At 39.4% G+C, this 20,453-nt stretch overlaps 1 long non-coding RNA gene across 3 annotated transcripts in view; it reads left to right on the forward strand.

The window, feature by feature from the left end:
* Positions 1–20,122, forward strand: part of LOC123478657 (uncharacterized) — a 35,797-nt gene extending 15,675 nt beyond the window's left edge. The window contains exons 2-3 of one of the 3 annotated variants that reach the window (XR_006653932.2): positions 3,141–3,310; positions 17,961–20,122. This is a non-coding gene — a long non-coding RNA (uncharacterized lncRNA). Of the gene's footprint in view, positions 1–3,140; positions 3,311–3,672; positions 4,573–11,831; positions 12,671–17,960 lie in introns of those variants that run through there. The other 2 variants (XR_011650883.1, XR_011650884.1) reach the window with 2 other exon arrangements.
* Positions 20,123–20,453: the final 331 nt, after the last annotated feature.

Here is a 20,453-nt window from a genome sequence, read left to right on the forward strand (position 1 = left end):
CTTTAGAATGATGCTTCAAATTGACATGTTCCTCAGCTGGAGAAAAGACTAATCAAGACATTATCGATAATAATAGTGCATGTGATGATAGTATGGATGGATCCATGTGAGAGGAGGAAGAGGACTCAAAGACCTCTCTCAAGGCAACACAGGGGAATGACGCATTAACAAAAACAGGGGAGTTTAACCGATTATGGAAAAAGACTGTGCTTTTGGTTTTGCAGACATTAAGTTTGTATTACTTGTGGTATGGTATATCCACATGTAGATGACCAGCAGGAAGTTGGAATGTAAACCTGTAGCTTGAAAAGTCTCAGCTAGAGTCACAAATTTGGGATCTTTCTGCAGGGAGCCAATAATTGAAATCATAGAGTAAATGAGATTATCAGAGGCAAGAGTATGAAAAGTAAAGAGTAGAGACTTGAACAAACCTCAGGCAGGAACATTTAGGGGGCAGAAGGAAGAAGCAGCAGCCTCAAAGTAGACAGAGAAGGTGTGGTCAAAGAGGTAGGTAGTTATTACTTCCCGCAGGAGGTTATTTCTGCTAGTTTTAAGACTAAGAATTACTGTCTTAGTTTAATGATAGAAGATGATGAAAATAGCTAAGAGGAAGTAAGTTGGTAAATATGGAGTAGGCCAAGGCAAATTCGATGAGCTGAAGTGAATTTTTGGGGCCATTTACTTTACAAACATATTTTGCAATGCTACTTCAACACTGGTTTATTTTCCCAGGCTTCCCCCTGCCCTCATTTTGAAAGAAGTAATTGGCAATACTGATAGATGTTGTAGTCCTAGTAAATTCTTAAATATGCAGAATATTCTAAGCCGTGCTTTAAACTTGATTGCTAGAATTGAATTACTAGCAACTGATGTTATAATAGACGTTGAGTTGAAAATAGTAAATTAATTGAGTGGCTACCTCAGCTATTAATGTGCTCTTATTTTTCCAATATTTGCTTCTGAAATACTAATCTCTCTTTGCCCCCCGGTTTCCAATATTTAGTAAATTAGATAATGTCATTGTACTTTTTAAAAGTCAAAAGTAAGATTTGTCAAAAGTACGATTTGCTTCTCCATTCTTTTGTAATGCTTAAGTGACAAAAAATGCTGTTCTATGTTTGGATATTTTTGGTTGATAAACACACGGCATATTTCTACTGTTTTCCTATGCAATACTTTTATAGAAAGCCAACAAGAAGTTAAAAAAAAATGCTCAACATGAAAACTTATTTGCTCAGTTTTAATAAGAATATGCATATTTCATAGCTTTTTGAATGTTTTTGCTAATCTAGGCTTGTTCTGTTTGAATAATAAACAGAGGCTTTGGAACAAACCTCAATAATAATCTCTATTATTAATTTCAACTGATAGGAGAAACCACAAAATGAATCCAAACAAATACATAGACTATTTAGAAAGTGTCTGGCCCTGACTGGTGTGGCTCAGTGGATTGAGCAGTGGCCTGCAGACCAAGGTTGCCAGTTTGATACCCAGGCAGGGCACATGCCTGGGTTGTAGGCCGGTCCCCCGTTGGGGGCGTGAGAGAGGCAACCAATCGCTGTTTCTCACACACCATGTTTTTCTCCATTTTTTTCTTCCTCCTTTCTCCTCTCACTAAAAATAAATAAATGAAATCTTTTTAAAAATTTAAGTTAAAAAAAGTGTCTGTAATCCCTATGTTTATTATTGTTATTTTAAATAACATTTTGATTGGCAAAAAAAAAAAAGAAAACAATGTCATAGTAAATATCCTGAGGAGAAGGCAACTCGAATAAAACAGTAAAAAAAATAAAAATGAGAGACACCCAATGGCAATTTAAGAGAATGGACTCCGAAGTCAAATAATCCATTATAAGGGCAAGATAAAAATGCCAAGCCTCTTCTATGTAATTGTTTCGTGACTAAAGAGGAGAGAAACTAAGCCATGCTAACCTTTGATACAGGTATTTGCACCGGTACAGCCCTGCCTGTGCATCGGGGAGGCGTGGGTCACACACGGTGGGCAGGGTATCCTGAGGGCACGTTGTGACATCCGAAGCTCTTTGAGAATCACTCCGTCACTCCCGGTGCCCTTTCAGCATTGCCATGTATTGCGATTCCTTGTTCTATTAAATGAATTTGAAAATGTATTATTACGTACTATAACCTATAAATACTTTTTAAAAAGATTTTATTTATTTATTTTTAGAGAGACGGGAAGGGAGGGAGAAAGAGAAGGAGAGAAACATCATTGTGTGGTTGCCTCTCTCACACCCCTAACTGGAGACCTGGCCCACAACCCAGGCACATACCCTGACTAGGAAGTGAACCAGCGACCTTTTGGTTCACAGGCTGGCACTCAGTCCACTGAGCCACACCAGCCAGGGCTAAATACTTTCTAATGAGGAAGACAATGACCAGCAAATTGTTCTGTCCTGCAAAGAGTTCACTTGTTATCTCGTTGAAGTACTTGAAGCAGTTGTTGAAATCAAAGGTGAGTTATCCGTACTTGTTTAACAAATAAAGAAGTGCTCCAAACTTGCTGAACTTTGCTGCATTGATAGGTGGGTCTCAATAGAATGATACCTTACAGTTATTTTTAACCCATCCCACCAGGATAAAATTGATGATTTAAAAATGAATAATTCAGTGACTCTTTTTGAGAGGAACTCATTCATACAGAGAAAGAATTTTGAAAATGAATCTTTGGGGCTATTTTCATTGTTATGTGAGGTTGCTGCATTTTAACAGGAGATGTAAGTTTGTCACATACTGATAATAATTGTGTGGGAGAATAAACAGTACCCAGTACCGTAGTATCTGTTATCATAGAAGCACCAGGAGGCCTTCCTTGACTCTCATGGGCTCTAACGAATATGTTAATATTGCTTGTGTTCTCTAACCTAAAAGTTAATTTTTTTCTAATTTTAAGATAAATTAAAACATTTTTATGAGCCCCTAAAAGTATGGTGGGGCCCTAGGTATGGTGCCATATTCATAAGTTGGCCCTGGCACAAACACCAAAAGAGATGAAATAAAACTCATATTTAGATTTCAGTTTCATAACTGTGCACTATTTGTTGCAAAATAAAACACACAAGAGGACCAGATACACTTCATGCGGTAGGACTAACGCACTACAATGTGTGTGTTTTCTTTAGATAGTTCTTCAAAGATACTGTCTTCCTGTTTGTAAGGTGGTGGATTCCTCAGAACAGCAACCAAGACAAAAGAAAGGAGATAACATGGACCTGACGCTGCCACCTAGGAACAGGTGGACGACAAGTGGGCAAACAGAATATGTGAAGTACTACTAGAATTTTTAAAAAAGGTAAGGAGGAGTCCAATCTTAAATTAAATTGCAACACAAATTCCCACCACAGGCTGAGGCACCCCCTTGCTCTCCCACCTGTGTCCCGCCAAGTCACCGCTTTGCCGTGCTCCGGCCACACTGGCCTTCCCACTGCCCCTTGGCCACAGACGGGCTCAGCTCAGTCCAGCGCCCGGGCTTTGCTTAGACGCCCTTTCCCGCAGCAAAGCTGCTCATGCCCTGGTGGCATTCCGGCCTGCGCTTAGTGTTACCTCCCAGACAGCCCTTCTTAGCCACCCGTGCCCCAGACTCTGTCACAGCACCCTCCTTTATTTTCTTCATAGCACTTAACACTCAGAATCTGTCCTGATCCTCTATTCCAGGGGCGTCAAACTCATCTCCACCAGGGGCCACATCAGCCTCGCGGTTGCCTTCAAAGGGCCGGAATAGTTTTAGGACGGCATAAATGTAACTACTCCTTAACTGTTAAGGAGTTGAAATTACATTCGTCCTGTACATTACATTACCGGAACATCTTAAATGTTTGCATTTTTTGGTGATAAGACACTTCATGTGAGGATGTATCATCATCTTATTACCGGAAACTGCATTGTTATATAAACATCTTTGTGCTGCACCTACAATTTAGTTGACAGTTTGAGTGAGATGACATAATACACACAATACACCCAGGGATCATGTGTCTGCTTCTCAAAGTGGAGGCAGTTGCAGAGAGTGCAATGCCTGATTTTTAAAGCGTAAACAGTATCATTATTAGGATCTCTTTCTCCAGCCATCTGGAGCCATTCCCAAGCAGGAGGTGCCCCATTGCCTATTTTCATTCTCTATGGGGCAGTTGTGGTAAGCCTACTGAAAAATGGATACTAATTTGTAATACTAAGCTGAGAAAAAAAAAAAAACAACAACAACAACGCATAAGATGATTTCAAGTCCCCTTCCCTGTACACTGATCTTTCACTTCAGTCACGAGTCCTTTGCTGGAACTTACTCAATTTCCGGTTCTCCCTGATGAAACTGCAGTACCCTCCCCCACACGCACTCACAGGCCAATCAGCCATGAATATTTATTTACTGCTGATGGTGTGCTTACTACTGTGCCAGAGCTTTCACAATTTGGGGTTGAAGTGTAAAAAATCATTCCTGTTCTTAGAGAATCTATAATCCAGATAAGAGACAAAATTACCAGGCATAAAACAGCATTGGTAGACGTTAAAACTAGACTTAGGGTGGTGATCGTTGCTCAATGTATACATGTATTGAAATATTATGCTATGCACCTCAAACTAATACAATGTTATAAGTCAGTTATATCTCAGGTTTTTTTTTAAAGCAAGGGCACAATAAAATAAAATCAACAAATGAAAAAAAAAACCACTGAATCTTAGAGGATGAAATACATCTACAAGAAGCTGACTTAAAGCTCTTTCCTTCCCCAAGTAAAAAAGAGAGCATTTCAGGTGAATGGATAAAGACATAAAGAAAGGATGACTATGGGTTGTTTGTGGACTTTGAGATTAAAATGGAGTCTAAGTTGGAAAAAAAGTGGGCAATGTTGTTGTTTAGCAAATGAGAATGTATCGTCACGATGTTGACTGCTAGGCAGAAGCATTTAGATTTGTTTGAACGGAAAACTTGGAATTATATTTACTCCCATCTCTCTCCCATGTCCAGAATTTGTAGAGAAAATAAAAGACTTCTTTTTGTTGAATAATTCTTTCCTGGAAGTCTTCTATTTGTAGTAATGGTGGTCAAAACCTTCTGAAGGTATGTTAAGAAGAGTGGCTGAAACCTCAAGCTGGGATTTTTAGCATTTATATGTTTTTTCATAAGGCATTTCTGCTATTTTTAAACTTAAATAGTTTGGCTTGGAGGAATGAGAAAAATGATCTTTAATGAGAAGTGACCCTTTTCTGAGAGCAAATGGATTTTTCATTTCAGCTGGTCTTAGGACACAGTTACTTTCTTACCTGTCATCAGCTGTTCTTGGTTTGCCTCAGGAGCCACAGTGAAATATATTCTACGTAGCTGTGTCATATTCGCCCTACATTTTAATTTTTAACTTAAAGTTAATTTCTATCACCCTGTGACCCAAATTATTGCCAAAGGAAAGAAAATTAGTGGAGCATGTATTATGGACCAGTGCATTAGTTAGGGTAAACTAAGATGAATGGGTATAAAAATTAGTCTCAAATTCCAGTAGTTTAGCAAAACAAAGATTTATTTCCATCACAGATTGACAGGGTCCTGTTCTAAGAGTTGCTCAGAGACTGCAGCTGACAGAAGCTTCATTATCTGCAGCTCCACCATCTAGAACACACGGTATCCTTGGCATTGTGTCAGGGAGAGAGAGCATGCAAAATCACTTACTGGCCCTTATGTGTTTTGATGCATTGGCCAGAACTAGTCATGTGGCTGCAACTAGCTGCAAGGAGTCTGGGAAATAGAGTCTTCTAAGGATCCCGGAAGGTAGGAGAACCAGATTCTAGTAGGCACTGGTAAGGTCTGCCACGGTCAGACATGGGGCCCGTGTGCTTCATATGTTGTATTTAACCTTCACGTTTTATTTATCTCCTCATTTTTTGGAAATGAGAAAAAATAGCTTGGTAAGGTAGTATGAAATTGGGGTCAGAGGTGCTGTGCTGGGAACCCCGGTCCATTTACGTACTAGTTACAAGACAAATTACCTGCATCTCACTCCTGCACCATTAAATAGTGCGCGTCACAATCGGATGGTTTACCTGACCTTCTGCTGGTACTAGGTGCCCCTGCTTTGTCCTCCCCGCTACTTTTCTGTTGCATTATAACTGTGGTTCTAAGCGAATATATCTTGAGGAAAAGAGTTGTTCTTATTCATAGTTTTAACCCTGTGCCTAGTCCACTATCTGACACCTGGTAAGTGCTTAATATTTATTGAGGGAATACATTCAAATACTTAACTTTCTGGTCATCTCTTGGATTAAGTCATCACATGACACAATATAACTTTCCATACTCCCGAGAAGCATAGCCAGAAATAGGTATTTTAAAAAATTCCGGGGGTCTTAATTCTGTAACAAAATTACTTAATATTACATAGTGGCAAACTACATATAAAACTATTGTATTAGTTTTCCTAGGGCTGCCATAACAAATTACTGCAAACTGTGTGGCTTAAAACATCACAAGTGTACCGTCTCACAGTTGTGGAGGTTAGAAGTCAACAAGACTTCTTCTGAGGGCCATGAGGGAGAATCTAACCTATGCCTCTCTTTCTGGCTTCTGGTGATGATTAGCAATCCTTTCTGTCCCTTGGTTTGTAAATGCATCATTACAATTTCTGCCTCCCTCACATGGCCTTTTCCCGTGTTTTCCTTTCTTCTCTTCTTACAATGGCACCAGTCATACTGTGTTAGGGCTGACCCTATTGACTTCATCTTAACTTGGTTACACCTGCAAAGACTCTATTTTGAAATAAGGTCACATCCACAGGTACTGGAGGTTAGGACTTCAACATATATTTTTAAAGGGTGCAGTTTAACCATAACAACTATGAATAATATTTTTAAAATATATGAGCCAATATTGATAAGATCAATGGACTTCAAATAAAAATCTAGATTCCTACTTCTCTTGAAAAATCAGAAGATCTTAAAAGAGATTGCTATTGGTGGAAGCGGGGATAAATGAAAAAATTTCCTGAGACCCACATGGGAGGATGTGACTCTGTGGCGTGGTTTATTGATGATGTTTAATTAAGGAGGTTCCCCTCCTGACTTCCCAATGTCCCATCTTGTCTGTCTCACCATGGAAAAAGTCCAGTCTTCAGTAGGGCCAGGATGAAGGCCACTGCCCAGGGTGTATGTGCCATGGGGCGAGCTCAGCCTGTGCCTCCAGCTCTAGTCCATTGCTGTCTGTGCTTTAGTACCCAGGCTCCCTCCCCGAGGCCATGGGCCACAAGGCTGCTAAGGCCTTATGGCGATGGGGACAGAACAGGTGTGTGCAGTGCGAGGGTGGGTCAAAAGCCAGAGAGCGAGAGCTTTGTTGTTCCCTTGGGGCTACAACCAGGAGCTTGGGTTCGGGATGCACCCGATGATTTTTTAAAAGAACCAATCTATTTCCCAAACTTTCACAGCCTTTGATAGCTTTATACCTCCTAGTTAGACGATAGGCCTCTAGGGTCCAGCACCTGCCCCTACACCCCCCAACAATCCTGTACCAGAGAGGGGGAAGGGAGGAGTGTTAATCCCCTTGGTGGAACACAATGCTGTGGTCCTCTGGAGTATGAAAAGCTGTAGCTTCCCGGTGAAGCATACAGGCATATGTTCCCCATTTTACTAAGCTCAATGTCTAGTTCCTTTTGCTCCCCTTTTCTCACTAAATACTGATGATAACAAAAAGATCTGCCTTCCTACATGACATCAACCCCTGGAACTAATGGCTATCTTCCCCGTTCTATGAGGTCTGTGTTCTCCAGTTTGCCACACTCCCCACTGATCACTAATGTCTCCCTGGCCAAGTTTCAACTTCAGTTGAAACCAAGCCAAGTTTCATCTTCAGTGCTGACCATTAATTATGATTTTGACAGCATCAAACGCCAGAATTCTTAAACTCACTGCACTTCATTCACTGTATTACCTCTCTGGCCCTGATGATTGATAATTTTCTAACTCCTGTTATAAAAACAAATCAGCTCTACAGTTAAAGTTTTACTAAATTCAAGTTATTGTATAGTCTTTCTTTAAGATTAACAGTGTTATTTACCAACAAAAAGAATTTATTCATGGGAAACTCTTTCAGAATGACTTACTTAAAGTCTGGAATATGATCAGATACAGCCATGAGAAATGAAAAGGGGTGTCAAAGGAGAAAATACGGTCAATAATCACTTTTCAACATAGGCAGCTGAAATGATGCTAGCTATAATTAAGAAGAATCGACACAGAAAATGAAATGTATTATATGACCCTTCCATAGGAAAAAATAAAATGATACTGTATTCTGAGAAAAAAATAATGTCATTAAAAGGCATAGGAGTCAACTTTAAAGGAGTATACAAAGTGCATTTATAAGCGAGAAAAGAAAACCCCTGAAGGATTTCATGGATTTTCATGTTTACCACACATAAAATGATGGTAAAATGTGAATTTGTTCTCAAAGTCACTGCCTTATTTATTACTAAATAAAAGGGGTGACTTGATACAGCATTCAAGGACAATGGATTTTTAAAATGGGGAAACAATAGATCTTTAGACCTGAATGGACACAAACGTCTGTGTCCTTCAGTAATTAAAACGTACACGTTCAAAACACTTCAGCCCTGGCTGGTGTAGCGCAGTGGGTTGAGTGCAGGCTGCGAACCAAAGGGCCGCTGGTTCCATCCCAATCAGGGCACGTGCCTGGGTTGCAGGCCAGGTCCCCAACAGGGGACATGCAAGAGGCAACCACACATTGATACTTCTCTCCCTCTCTTTCTCCTTCCCTTCTCCTCTCTCTAAAAATAAATAAATAAAATCTTTTAAAAAAACCCAAAAAACAAAAAAAACATTTCAACTTCACTTTTCACTCCCCCCACCAAATCCAAGCCTGCTTTCCCCACTGGATTCCCCGACTTAAAAAACAACCCTATTTCCCAGTCGCCTGAACTACAAACAACCCTGCATGCCTCCTCCTTTACCCTCAACCACACTCAGTCAGGCACTTGGTTCTGTCATTTTTCAATCCATAAATACAGGGCAAGAGAAAAGTAGGTCTACAGTTGCTTGTATGGAAAATAATACAATTAATAAATAATAATACAAGAATAAACTATTTTATGTACTCACAACTGTAAACCTACTAACTTGAGAGAAATCTGTTTCCCTTTTCCATCCTCAGTGTCCCTGCCTTCATTAGGCCTTCTCCACCACACACCTTTTATAAAACTGAGCTATGAATAGTCAGGTGAACTCACTAAGGTAGGTTAGGCCTTCTTCATCTCCCACATGGACTACTGAATTGAACTTCCTGGAAACTGATCTCCCTGTCACAGGCCTTCCCCAATTTGCTATCTTTTTTCCACACCCACATCATGACCCTTCACACTTCCATGTCCTATATAAAATATTCTCTCTACTCAAATGCATTTAATACCTCCCTTTCCCCCTCCCATTACTCATCCCTCAATGCCATCCCGCTCACTCTGTGGAGCCTTCCTGGTTAGTTCCCTTTCTTCTGTGCTCCCTGGCTCTCTCTATTTATATCTCAATGGACTTGCTCCTCAGACTGTGGCCCACTGGTCCACAGTCTCCACAGCCTAGGAGCTTGTGAGACATGCAGAATCTCAGATGATACCCCAGATTTACAGAATCACAATCTGCATTTGAAGGAGATCCCCAGGCATTGCCTACACACATGAAAGTTTCAGATATGTGGCTACAGATGATGTTGTCAGAGGTTCAGATTTCTCTTTTACACTGAACTCTGAGCTCCTATAGATGAGAGTCACGTATTTCACTTTGAACCCCTTAACAGAGTGTCAGTGTATGCTGGGCACTTCCCGTATGTGAATGTGCGAAAGAGAAGATGGGAACAGATGGTTCAGTGGTCACCCACGTAGTAATGGCAAAACTAGGACTCCCTGGGCACCTGTGTACCAGAGCCTGTCTGCCACCCATGCTGAGCCACTGACAAAATGTCTTTATTTTCCATTTCTAAACCCCAGAGATTTTGGATGACACATGAGCACTCACGAGGCTATTTTAAGTGTCAAAGAGGATTCTAGAACACGAGTTTTTCTCTTGACACTTAGTTGAAGTTCTTTCCAGTGTGTCATTTGGCCTCTATCTGTCAGAAGAACACATGAGAAACACATTAATTGAACTTCTGTTCTCACAGTTCAAGTTTCAAAGAGCATCTGCCACGATGAGAAATACATATTCGTGTTTCCCAGTGTGCTTCGACGGGTCGGCCCTGGTTGCAGTCTAACAAGCCAAACTCCCTGAACACGTTTATTTCAAAGTTGAAGAAGAGGCCCTAACTGAAAAACAAAAAAAGAAATAGTTATCGATAGAAATATAATTAGCCTATTTGCCAATTTTATGTTTTCTCTTAGCACAATAATTTGTAGCTTGTGACAGTAAGTGTATTTTTATAGTTCATTTAAAAACATGATACATAATGGTTATAAACTTCCATTTTGAATAAGACATGTTATACTCTGAATGCACATTTATTGGTGTATTTGCAATGTTCTTGAATATTTGGGGAGGAAAATGAATAGGGTGTCTATATAATTGACCAATATGTTTTACTTTGCTTTGTTTCACTTTTGAAATAACAACAACATTATGCTATAAGTAACCTATTCAATTATGAAGGCAACAAATATTGAATATTTATTACACGTACACTATGTGCTAGGCACTGTCATTGGCTCTGTCCTCAGAAATTCTGCCTCTGAGAATCTTATGGATAAATGGGGGAGACAGCCAAAGAAGGAAGCGGTTACAGTGTTTTATGAAGGCAGGTGTAAACACAGGTGCACCTGGTCCAAGCTTGGGAAACCAGAAAAGCTTTGCAAAGAAGATGACTATGAAGCTAAGGCCTGGAGAAGAATAGAATTTAATCAGGCAAATTATGTGGGGTGGGACTTTTCAAATAGAACAGCTGTGTGTGCAAAGGCCCTGGTACAAGATAGCTGCAAGTAGTTCAGTATGGCCAGAGCACAGCATTGCCAGTGCCAGGGAGGGAATGGCATGTAGAGAGATGAGGGTTAATGCCAGACAGGAAAGCAAAGGCAAGATCCTGCAGGAAAGGTGCTGAATGCCCCACAGAGGAATTTGGGTGTCATTCTAAGTAATAAGAATAATCTGTAATACATTTCTAGTGCTAACTATGGGCCCCACACTGTTCTGAAATTATCTCACTTAGTCTTCACAATTGTACAAATTTTAAGGGCAGTTATTACTCTGGATTTTACAGATAATGAGACTGAGGCACATAGATCAAAATTACTTCGCTAAAGTTGCACAGCTAAGCGGTATGGAGCTGGGCTCCTAAAGGCAATGGGAAAGGGCATGATGTAACTTTTGTTTTATAAAGATCATTCTGGCTCAAGTGTGAAGAAAGTATTTGAGAAGACATTTCAGTAATCCAAATGAAATAAGCTGAAGACCTGAACCGAACGAGGTATCAGGGGAGAAAAATAGTAAATGAGAAGAGAGATGTTCAGGTGCTGAGGTGGGATTTAGTGCTGGGTTGATGAGGTGTGAGGCTGAGCATGTGACCAGATGGGTCTCTTCAAATGGCATGAGTGCAGTATTGAAGGCATACACAATCAAACATACCTTTGCCGTGACCATATTTTTAATTAAAATGACTAAAATTAATATCAACTAGTCTCTGATGACTCATAAATTAATATGAATAGTGACATAAATAAATAAATTGAAAGACCTAGGTTTCACTTCAAAAAACAATAATATATAATCTGATTATGGTGTCACTTAATTCTTATCTTTTATTCCTTATAATACAGCTCTTTCTCTCTTTCTTTTATTTCCAGCCAATTTGAATTCCCTCGCAGAAGAACCTCATCTGTTACTGCTCTTCAAATGCTGTCAGGAACTCAAAATTCAAGTGGTTTCCCTGCAAGTTTCGATCTATCCTCGATAACTCAGATTCCAAGTTGAGTCTCTCTTCCTTAATCGCTCTTCCTGCCTTGTCTCTGATTATCCTACTTTCTGTGTCAATTTCTACACTTGGGCTTTTCGCCCTGCAATGCCTCCCATTCACACGTCTTTGAACATTGGCCTCTCTAGCTCCCTATTGCCAGCTGCCAAATCAATCCATTAGCTCATTAACTTGTTCATATTTAGTGGTCTCTTCTCTTCTGTTGTGATTTTTTTTTTGCACCATTGATGATGTTTTGAGAAAACTAACATCTTTCAAACAGTACATTAATTATAAATCTTACTCCTAAATCTCTATTAAAATATCCACTAATTAGCATGCTCTATCTCTAAAAAGACATCTTCGAGCTTTGAGAGTTTTTGTCAGTTATTCTTGTGATGTGCCTGTCCGTTTTCTTTGGACACAGGGCCTAGTGTTGAACTCTCTCAACAGTTACACCTTCAGCTCTCCACTTGGGAAACAATCATCCTTGTGAGTTTCCATTTCCGACCCTCACCAACTTACAGTGTTGCCTGTGCTTATAGTTCCGACCTTCCATAATCCCACCAGTTCTACCAAGGCCAATGTGATAAACAGCTATTAATTTACGTTTTAGATTAAATTATCAGATAGCACAAATTATGATAGTACATAGCCACATTTTAAAGACAATCTATCAGTAAAGGGAAAGGTGTGGAAAGAAAATTTTATATTACAAAAAGGCAGAAAAACACATATTGAATTGGTAAAAACTTAAAATGTAAAATTTCTCCCATCAGGGCAAGGATAAAGAAGAACCTAACATATTCTTTGTTACCATTTATCTCCCTGGTGTAAATAATAAGAATATAGCAAACCAAAGCAAATTTCGAAAAACACAGAATCAATGGTGAAATGGTTGACGGTAAAAAAAGACAGTGGATTTGAAAAACATTGTAAGTTCAGAAGAAGTAACAAAAAAGGAAGAAGAAATTACAAGTAATTTATTGATTGATTGATTTTTAATCATGAATTTAAGATGAAAATTCCCAGCAGGGAGAAAAAGTAGAGGTAAATTGGAATGATTAAAATGCAACTGTCTTTATATCTTTATCATCAACACTTTAAAAATCAGTTCCCTGTGGATTTTTGTTATTTTTAACTTATATCTGATTTCACAGTTGATTGCAGGGGTCATCAAACTGTAGCCGCAGGCCCGCAAACTAAGAATGCTTTTCACCTTTTTAAATCGTTGAAAAAAATCAAAAGAATAATAATATTTTGTGACACATAAAAATCAAATTAAATCCCAAATTCAGTGTCCGTAAACGTTCTACTGGAACGTAGCCACGCTGTCTGTTTTAGTGCTGCCTGTGGCTGCTCCTGCGCCACCCCGGCAGAGCTGAGTAGCTGCAAGTGAGCATAGGGCAGGGAAACCTGAAATGCTTCATATCTGGCCCTTTACAGAAAACCTGTTTGCCAACCTCTGATTTGTGACTAAAATAAGTTTCATCTATTTAAAAAAGACCTTTGAACCAACACATTTTGTAAGTATTCATTCCCAAAGTAATACGAAAGTGAAGAAAACGACCCATTTCCTATACAGATTTCCATATTGTTTAATTTGCAGTCTAGACAGAAACAGTGATTTTTGTGGCTTATGTGACCGTTCAGCAATATAGAAAACTTATCTCAAATATTTTACTGCTTGTTTATTGATTCCTCTATACTTCCCTGGATAGTTCTTTTTAAGGGACAGCATGAAGTTGGTTTGGACATGCAATGGAAAATAATAATTCTCAAAAATCCTAAAAAGGAACAGAGAAGTGTGCCACATGAATTAAAGTGTTTGTATAAAATGACTGTCACTTTTATAGCACATAAGAATGTCCATTCACCAATAAATGGGACCCTTAATAATGACATGCATTTTTGGAACAAGTTTTCATAATATATTGATCTTCACTCCACTGTGTAAGGCCACTGGAACAGCTCCTTCAGTATTTACACAGATCATCAGTGAACTCTGTAACTTCACTTAACCTTTTAAAAAATGCAAAAGCTTTTGTTTTTGCTTACAATGTTATAAGATTTGGAAATTAAGATAATTGCACAGTGTGTACATCATAGGTAAACACATGCTTATTCAGTTAACACAAGGCAGGCCATGTCTATATTAACCAAGAGGTTTTATTAACATTTAGGAAGAGCATCTTTCCTTAAACTGAATTTGAGACACTAATAAAATAAAGTAATAAAATTATATAAGAAATAAGAAGAGGTTTAAAAACTAGTATTCCAAGAAAGAGCCATGTGTTCTACCATTGATGTGTTTAAGGTGTTTATTTTGTTTAGACCGTATTATTTATTCAGCCTGCATCTATCACAGGCAGTGGTGCAGCTAAGCACATGGGCTGTGGGTGGAGAAGACCCAAGCTGAAACCTTAGTTCCATCTCTATCTGACAGGATGGCCTTAGGCAATATTACTACCTCTTTTCAAAATATTTTTTTTTATACCGCAGCTTTTCTCTCTAGAACATAGATGCAATAATATGCTCATCTCGTAAAGTTAACTAACATAAATATTAGTTGTTATAATCATTTTATGCCAGAATTTTAACACAGTGTGAACAGTATCATTAGTACTGGTCCCTTCAGTTGTGATTTCCTTTCTTTTTCTTCTTTTTTTTTGTAATCTTGGTCACTATGATACAACTAAAATGTTTCATACAACACTCTGTCACTTAGGAAAACTACCCACCATATGTCTGCATTAAATCTTCAACTAACCAGTAATCTTCCATTCAGCCTGTGATGAAATACAACCGCCGGCTGCCATAACATAGGGATTTAGTGCAGCTGGTCACAAAGCAACGTGCGAACGCATATTCCCGCTGTGGGAAAATCCCTGTAACCATGGAGTCAGGCCCAAAGCAAGACTGTGGGAGCCAGTCTGACCGTAAGCCTCTCTGAATGAGGTCCCGTTTTGATCTGGTGTTGGCTTGAGGAGCCTAGCACACGCAGGGGTCACATCCAGGACCTCACTGGGAATTTCCCGTGAACACAGGCATGACTCAGGTGGGGTAAATAAAACCCATAATCCTCAAGTGTGGGAATTTCGTGTTGCTAGATGAGCAGCCACTTTTGAACGCCTTTTCCAATTGTCTGGTTACTCTGTCGTAATCCTGTTTGGAAATTTGAATTCATTCTATACCAAACCGCAGAGCAAACTGTAAACAATTCTGGCAAATTATCTTCTCGTCCAAAAGACAAACACGAGTCTCTGAATTCATACGACATTGCTCCATTTTGAAAGTTCCATGCCATTCACATAGGTGGACTGTGGGAACCACTACAAATGAAGTTTCTGAAGATTTAGCCTTGATTCGGTATTAGCTGCCAAACGATGGATTCGGGGGAATTCCCTATAAGCTTAAAAAAAGTCCCCAATAGAGACACTGAAAGGGGAAGCCAGACTGCTCTGGCGGGCCATCATCTTTCCTTCCAAAGAATATGAGTGCTCTTCCCCAAAGGGGAGAGAAGAGATCCCATGTTATCTTGAAATGGTTGGATCATCCTCAGAGGTGAATTTTAGGCCACTGAAAGAATGGCTCAGGTGAGGTGGAGTAAATGGAAAGCCCCCAAGTCTCTCATGAAGGTTTCTGTACCGAGAACCCACACTCTTGGTTCCTAAGTTTCCTCTTCCCTGGACACAGGCTACCTCCAGACAATCAAGCTGTGCTGCAGTTCAGAAAAAAGAAGACTATGCAAAAAAACCTAAATTAATTAATTAAAAAATTCCTGAATTTCTGCACACACAATGGAAAATTAAATGCAAAATCATTAAATTTAATCAACTTTGTTCAACACTCTTTTGTTATATTTTTATATATAAACATAAAAGCAATCTGTTGTAACTTAAAAAAAGTTACTTGGTTTACCAAGAGCTTCTGTAATGTTTTAAAACTAGTACAGTGGGTACTGCCGAGTCCCAGGCATATAGCGCCACCATGTGGATGGGCCTCTGCAAATAACACAATTTTTAGAAAGAAGATGGTTATAATAAAAAATAGAGATCAGAGTTCAAGTCCTCGTTTTATAATGACAAAAGACAGCTGGAGAGGTTAAATGATTTACCCAGTGCCGGTACAACACCAAGGCTAAACTTGGGGCCACTCTTTTTATTGAAGTAGCTGCTTGAGCTACTTAGATCATACTGTCAGTTCACCCATTCATTCATTTTAATAATTAAATAATCGGGTTAAGCATGTTCAGTGGGTATTTGCTTTATTTTTATCTGTGCATAATCTAAGCCTCCTTGCAATGCGGCGGGGATTCTGTTGTGTAAATGTGGTGAGGCAAAGCCCCGGTTCCTTCTAGAGAACTGGAAGGACCATTTATCCTCTCTTCTTGCCTGGAGAGCTAGGATGCCGGCATGTCACTTAAGTTTAGCCAGCAGGAAGCTCTATGCAGAAACGTTGAATCTGTAGGAAGTGACACAAACAGAGGTAGTTAAGGAGGCCACGGAGTAGTTAGGTCAAGTCACGGGGGTGGCAGGTCTTCATGCTCGCTGCCGCGACAGCAAGGACCCAGTAGTGGCACTGCTGGTGACAACGTCCTACCGGAACTGATCACACAATAGGAACTTAGCTAATTTTTCTGCTTCTAGTGTCTAATTCACGTTATTTCCTGAGTCTGGTCCTTTAGCCCTTCTATGGACTCCCTGAGCCAACCCGTGTTCTTCCAATGTAGTCCTTTCCTGTTTGCCAGAGCCAGAGTCAGTTTCTGAGGCACAACAAAGTCCCTGATATAAACAGAACTTAATGCCAGTTGAGAGTTGCAGCACAGGATCTCACTGACACTGATAGAATTCATCTGGCCTAGTGAAGGATAAAGAATTTAAAATCCTACTTAGTCATTTCAGGGATAGAATTTAGATCTCACTGATTCTAACAGGCAAAAGCGAAACAGCTAATTAAATGATCTCCTGTGGTCACCTGGTATAAAGTCCTATTACCTTATGGTCGTCGTGCTCTGTGGTCATGCTCCAGTCAACAACAGTCCCAGTCACGGGGGCAGCCTAGTCCAGGCACCAGGTATGTCCGTGAATGAACCTTCAGATGGCGCCAGCCTGCACTCATCAGGTCGTCCCCAGTCTTCAAGGCTTCTTAGCTGAGGCAGCGGATACCATGGAACAGACAGAAGCCACCTTCACTGTGTTCCACCTGAATATTTTACCTGCAGAGTCCATGATCATAATACAGTATTTGCTTTAAGCTGCTATGTTGCAGACTGGCTTTTTGTTTGTTTGTTTGTTTGTTTGTTTTTTAAGCAGCACAGATAACCAGAACAGGAACCTACACCAATTCAGTTGATGGCCAGGCAGCTGGAAAGAGCAGGATTGGAGGATTGTGGAGGTGTTTGGGGAAAAGTTATGTTGGGGATATGAGCTCTCAAAATCAGCTCAAAATGTGAGTATATTTCTCAGGGAGTCTTATGTTCGCCACGAAGCCTCTCTTATGGACAAGGCGCCCCATTCAGTAGATCCTGTCAACCTCCTTTCTCAGCAATGCCCGTGGGTTTGTGAAACCAAAATTCATCATGGAGTGAATGAAGATTATCTATGGCTTCAAAACCATTCAGCTCTCATCAATGGCCATCTGGCTACAGCTTTGATGAATGTTATATTTTCTGTTATCAGTGATGGGTCACGAGCTCCAGAGAATCATTACACCTCGAGGAACCGCAAAACTACTTGGTGTTAATGTGTCTACGCGTGACGCCTATCATCTTCCGGGGGGTGGGGAGTGGCAGCAGCTATTTTTTTTTATTGCAGTAGATATTTATTCTGGATTTGGTTTGGCTGTCTCTGGTCCTTTTTCTTTGTCTATAGATTAATTGATTGCCTTATGCAAGGCCATGGTACCCCACACAAAATAGATACAGTTGAAGAAACGCATTTTCTTAAAAAAAAAAAAAAAAAAAACCAATGAGCTAATGTTCAAAGGACTCACTGGTATTGTCACATATCCCATTACACAGAATGCACCAGTCACCGAAGATTCAGACGAGCTTTACCAAGGCCAACAACCTGGGATTTCAGGCGCTGTCCTGTGGAAGGTGTTTACACTCAGCACAAATGACTACCAGCTGGAGGTGTGTTTCCATTTGGCCAGAATATCCAAGTCTGGAATCCTGGAGTCAAACCTGAGATGAGATTCTCAGGGTTATATTTACCTGTTTCTGATTTTGTTTGTTTGTTTTCGACTTTGGATTCTGATACAACAGAACCTTAAGATTAGAAATTCCAGCTAAGGCTGCACCTGATCAGCTTGTGTTCTTCCTGCCCTGTATAAACAGGCAAAAACAAAAGCAAAAAGAGAAAAGAAATTGTTACTGTTGTGATACTATGTTTGCTTGTTCCCCTTAAAGGAAAATAGGGTTATTGCCCCACTTCCATAGGAAGAAAATGTGAGTATACTGCAACCTGGGTTTAGCAAGGCCACCAGGGGCTCAGGACCCCCGCTGTAAAGGAGAAAGAATGCTGGCCCCCTGAGGTTCGGGCCGAAGGCAGAGGAAAGTGTAATGGAGGAGGGGGGTCACGAAATCCAGTTAAGGCCTCAGCTGAGGCGCAAACCCAGTAGCACCCACATTTCCTTTTGCTGAATCATGTTGCTTTGTTGTTGTTGCTATTCATTTGTTTCTTTGCAGACAAGAACTCTGACTGAAACAGCTACCTAATTTGTTGTTGACTCATCGTTCTGGAAAATGTAATAGTCCAATTTAAGTTTATACCTATTGGAATAATATAAATTTGCATCTATTTTAATTAAATTACATTACTTAAAGAAATTATAGCTCTAGAAAGAAGTATTATATTTCAAATAAATGGGCTTGTAATTGTTAAGATTATGTAGAAAGTTACGGATTTTTAGAGGGTGCTTTTATGATTCAAAATATTTATTTCTTACCTTCATATAAACTCTTTCCTGTATTAACCCTAGCATGAAATTTTAACTAGTCTCCACCATGAAATTAAACTCCTTCCCTAAGTATTCTAGATAGTGATTTAACTGAGTCTGGAAATAGAGCACTGCTTCTTTAGTATGTTAAGGAGCTTCTGTTGTGGAAAAGACTGTTAGTTTTTTTTCACCTGAGGACAATTTTTCATTCCTGTTAGAGAGAGAAAATCGATGTGAGAAATATTGATTAGTTGTCTTCTCATAGGCACCCCAACTGAGTGTTCTAACCCACAAGCTAGGTAGGTACCTGTAATGGGAATCAAACCCAAGACCCTTCAGTCTACCCAGTGATGCTCCAACCAAGTGAGCCTCACCCGCCCGAGGAAGACTGTCAAGTTTTAATTCTACGCATTTTTCAGTATCAGAGAAACTGTAGCTCACCATGATATGTAATATGTAAAAACAACATAAATATTTTGAGTTTTAAAAAATGCTAGCCAGCTATGGGATGGAAATAAGTATGTTATAAAAGTTAGAATTATTGGCTAAAGGATAGGAAAATAAATTCCAGAAGAATACAAGCTTTGGATCATACAAAAAAAATAATAATTTGGCATTGCTGGAGTCTTTCAAAATAAGTTTGTAGTTATGTAAGAATATTATTTCAGTGTTTACAAAGAAATTTATCACATGCAATTGTTCAATTAAGGTTCCCAAATGATTTACTACAGACATGTAAGCATATCCAGATATTTCCACATAAATTAAACATGATGTAATTGAGTGTTACATTAAGCAACGCACCACAGTTGATTCATGTGGAAATCTCAGAAGCTTCACTGACTACTCTCCTTGCACTGCGTGTGAATGTGGGTTTCACAGATACTTACGTGACGCCAGGTGTAAACCCACTTTGATGTACCATTGCAAGGACTGAGGTAGAGTTTTTCAACGTCTTGGTCTATGGAGACTCTTATACTCTTCAGAATTTAATTTATAAATAGGTACTAAGGGATTACTTCAAGAAAAACCATAAATTTACATAGGTCAGTTTCCCATGCTAGCTCTTTGTGTTTATCAACATATGAGTCACTGTTTGTTAAAATGTGATCCCTTTTATGGTTATTCATTTCCTGTTTTAGCATAAACCTAATAAAGGCAATGGCTATTTCAGAATGTTGATCTTTTTGGTTTCCTAATAATCACACAAATTATTTAGTATTTATTTGCTTGTTTGTTTGTTTGTTTGTTTATATACAGATATGCACCAAGAACAATTTAGGGAAGGTAACTGAGAGTTTTGTTTTCGTATAGAAATATTTTTTAAAGTTTAAATTAATAAGTGTTTTAAGACAATGTAAAGGAAAAATAAGAGTGGAAAAGTTAAATGGAGCCAGACATGAGGTTAACATCTAAGAAATATACGCTTCCTAGTGAAGAGCCATAAACTTGGCTCCAACCTCTCCAGCAGCCTGATAGTCCTTAAATAGCTTGGGACTGTCTTCACACAGAAGCCAAAAACCAGTCTGAATGACCTTGAGGCTACTCAGCCTTGCTTAGTACAGTATAAGAA

The sequence above is a fragment of the Desmodus rotundus genome, chromosome 2 (assembly GCF_022682495.2).
Source record: "Desmodus rotundus isolate HL8 chromosome 2, HLdesRot8A.1, whole genome shotgun sequence".
NCBI lineage: Eukaryota > Metazoa > Chordata > Mammalia > Chiroptera > Phyllostomidae > Desmodus > Desmodus rotundus.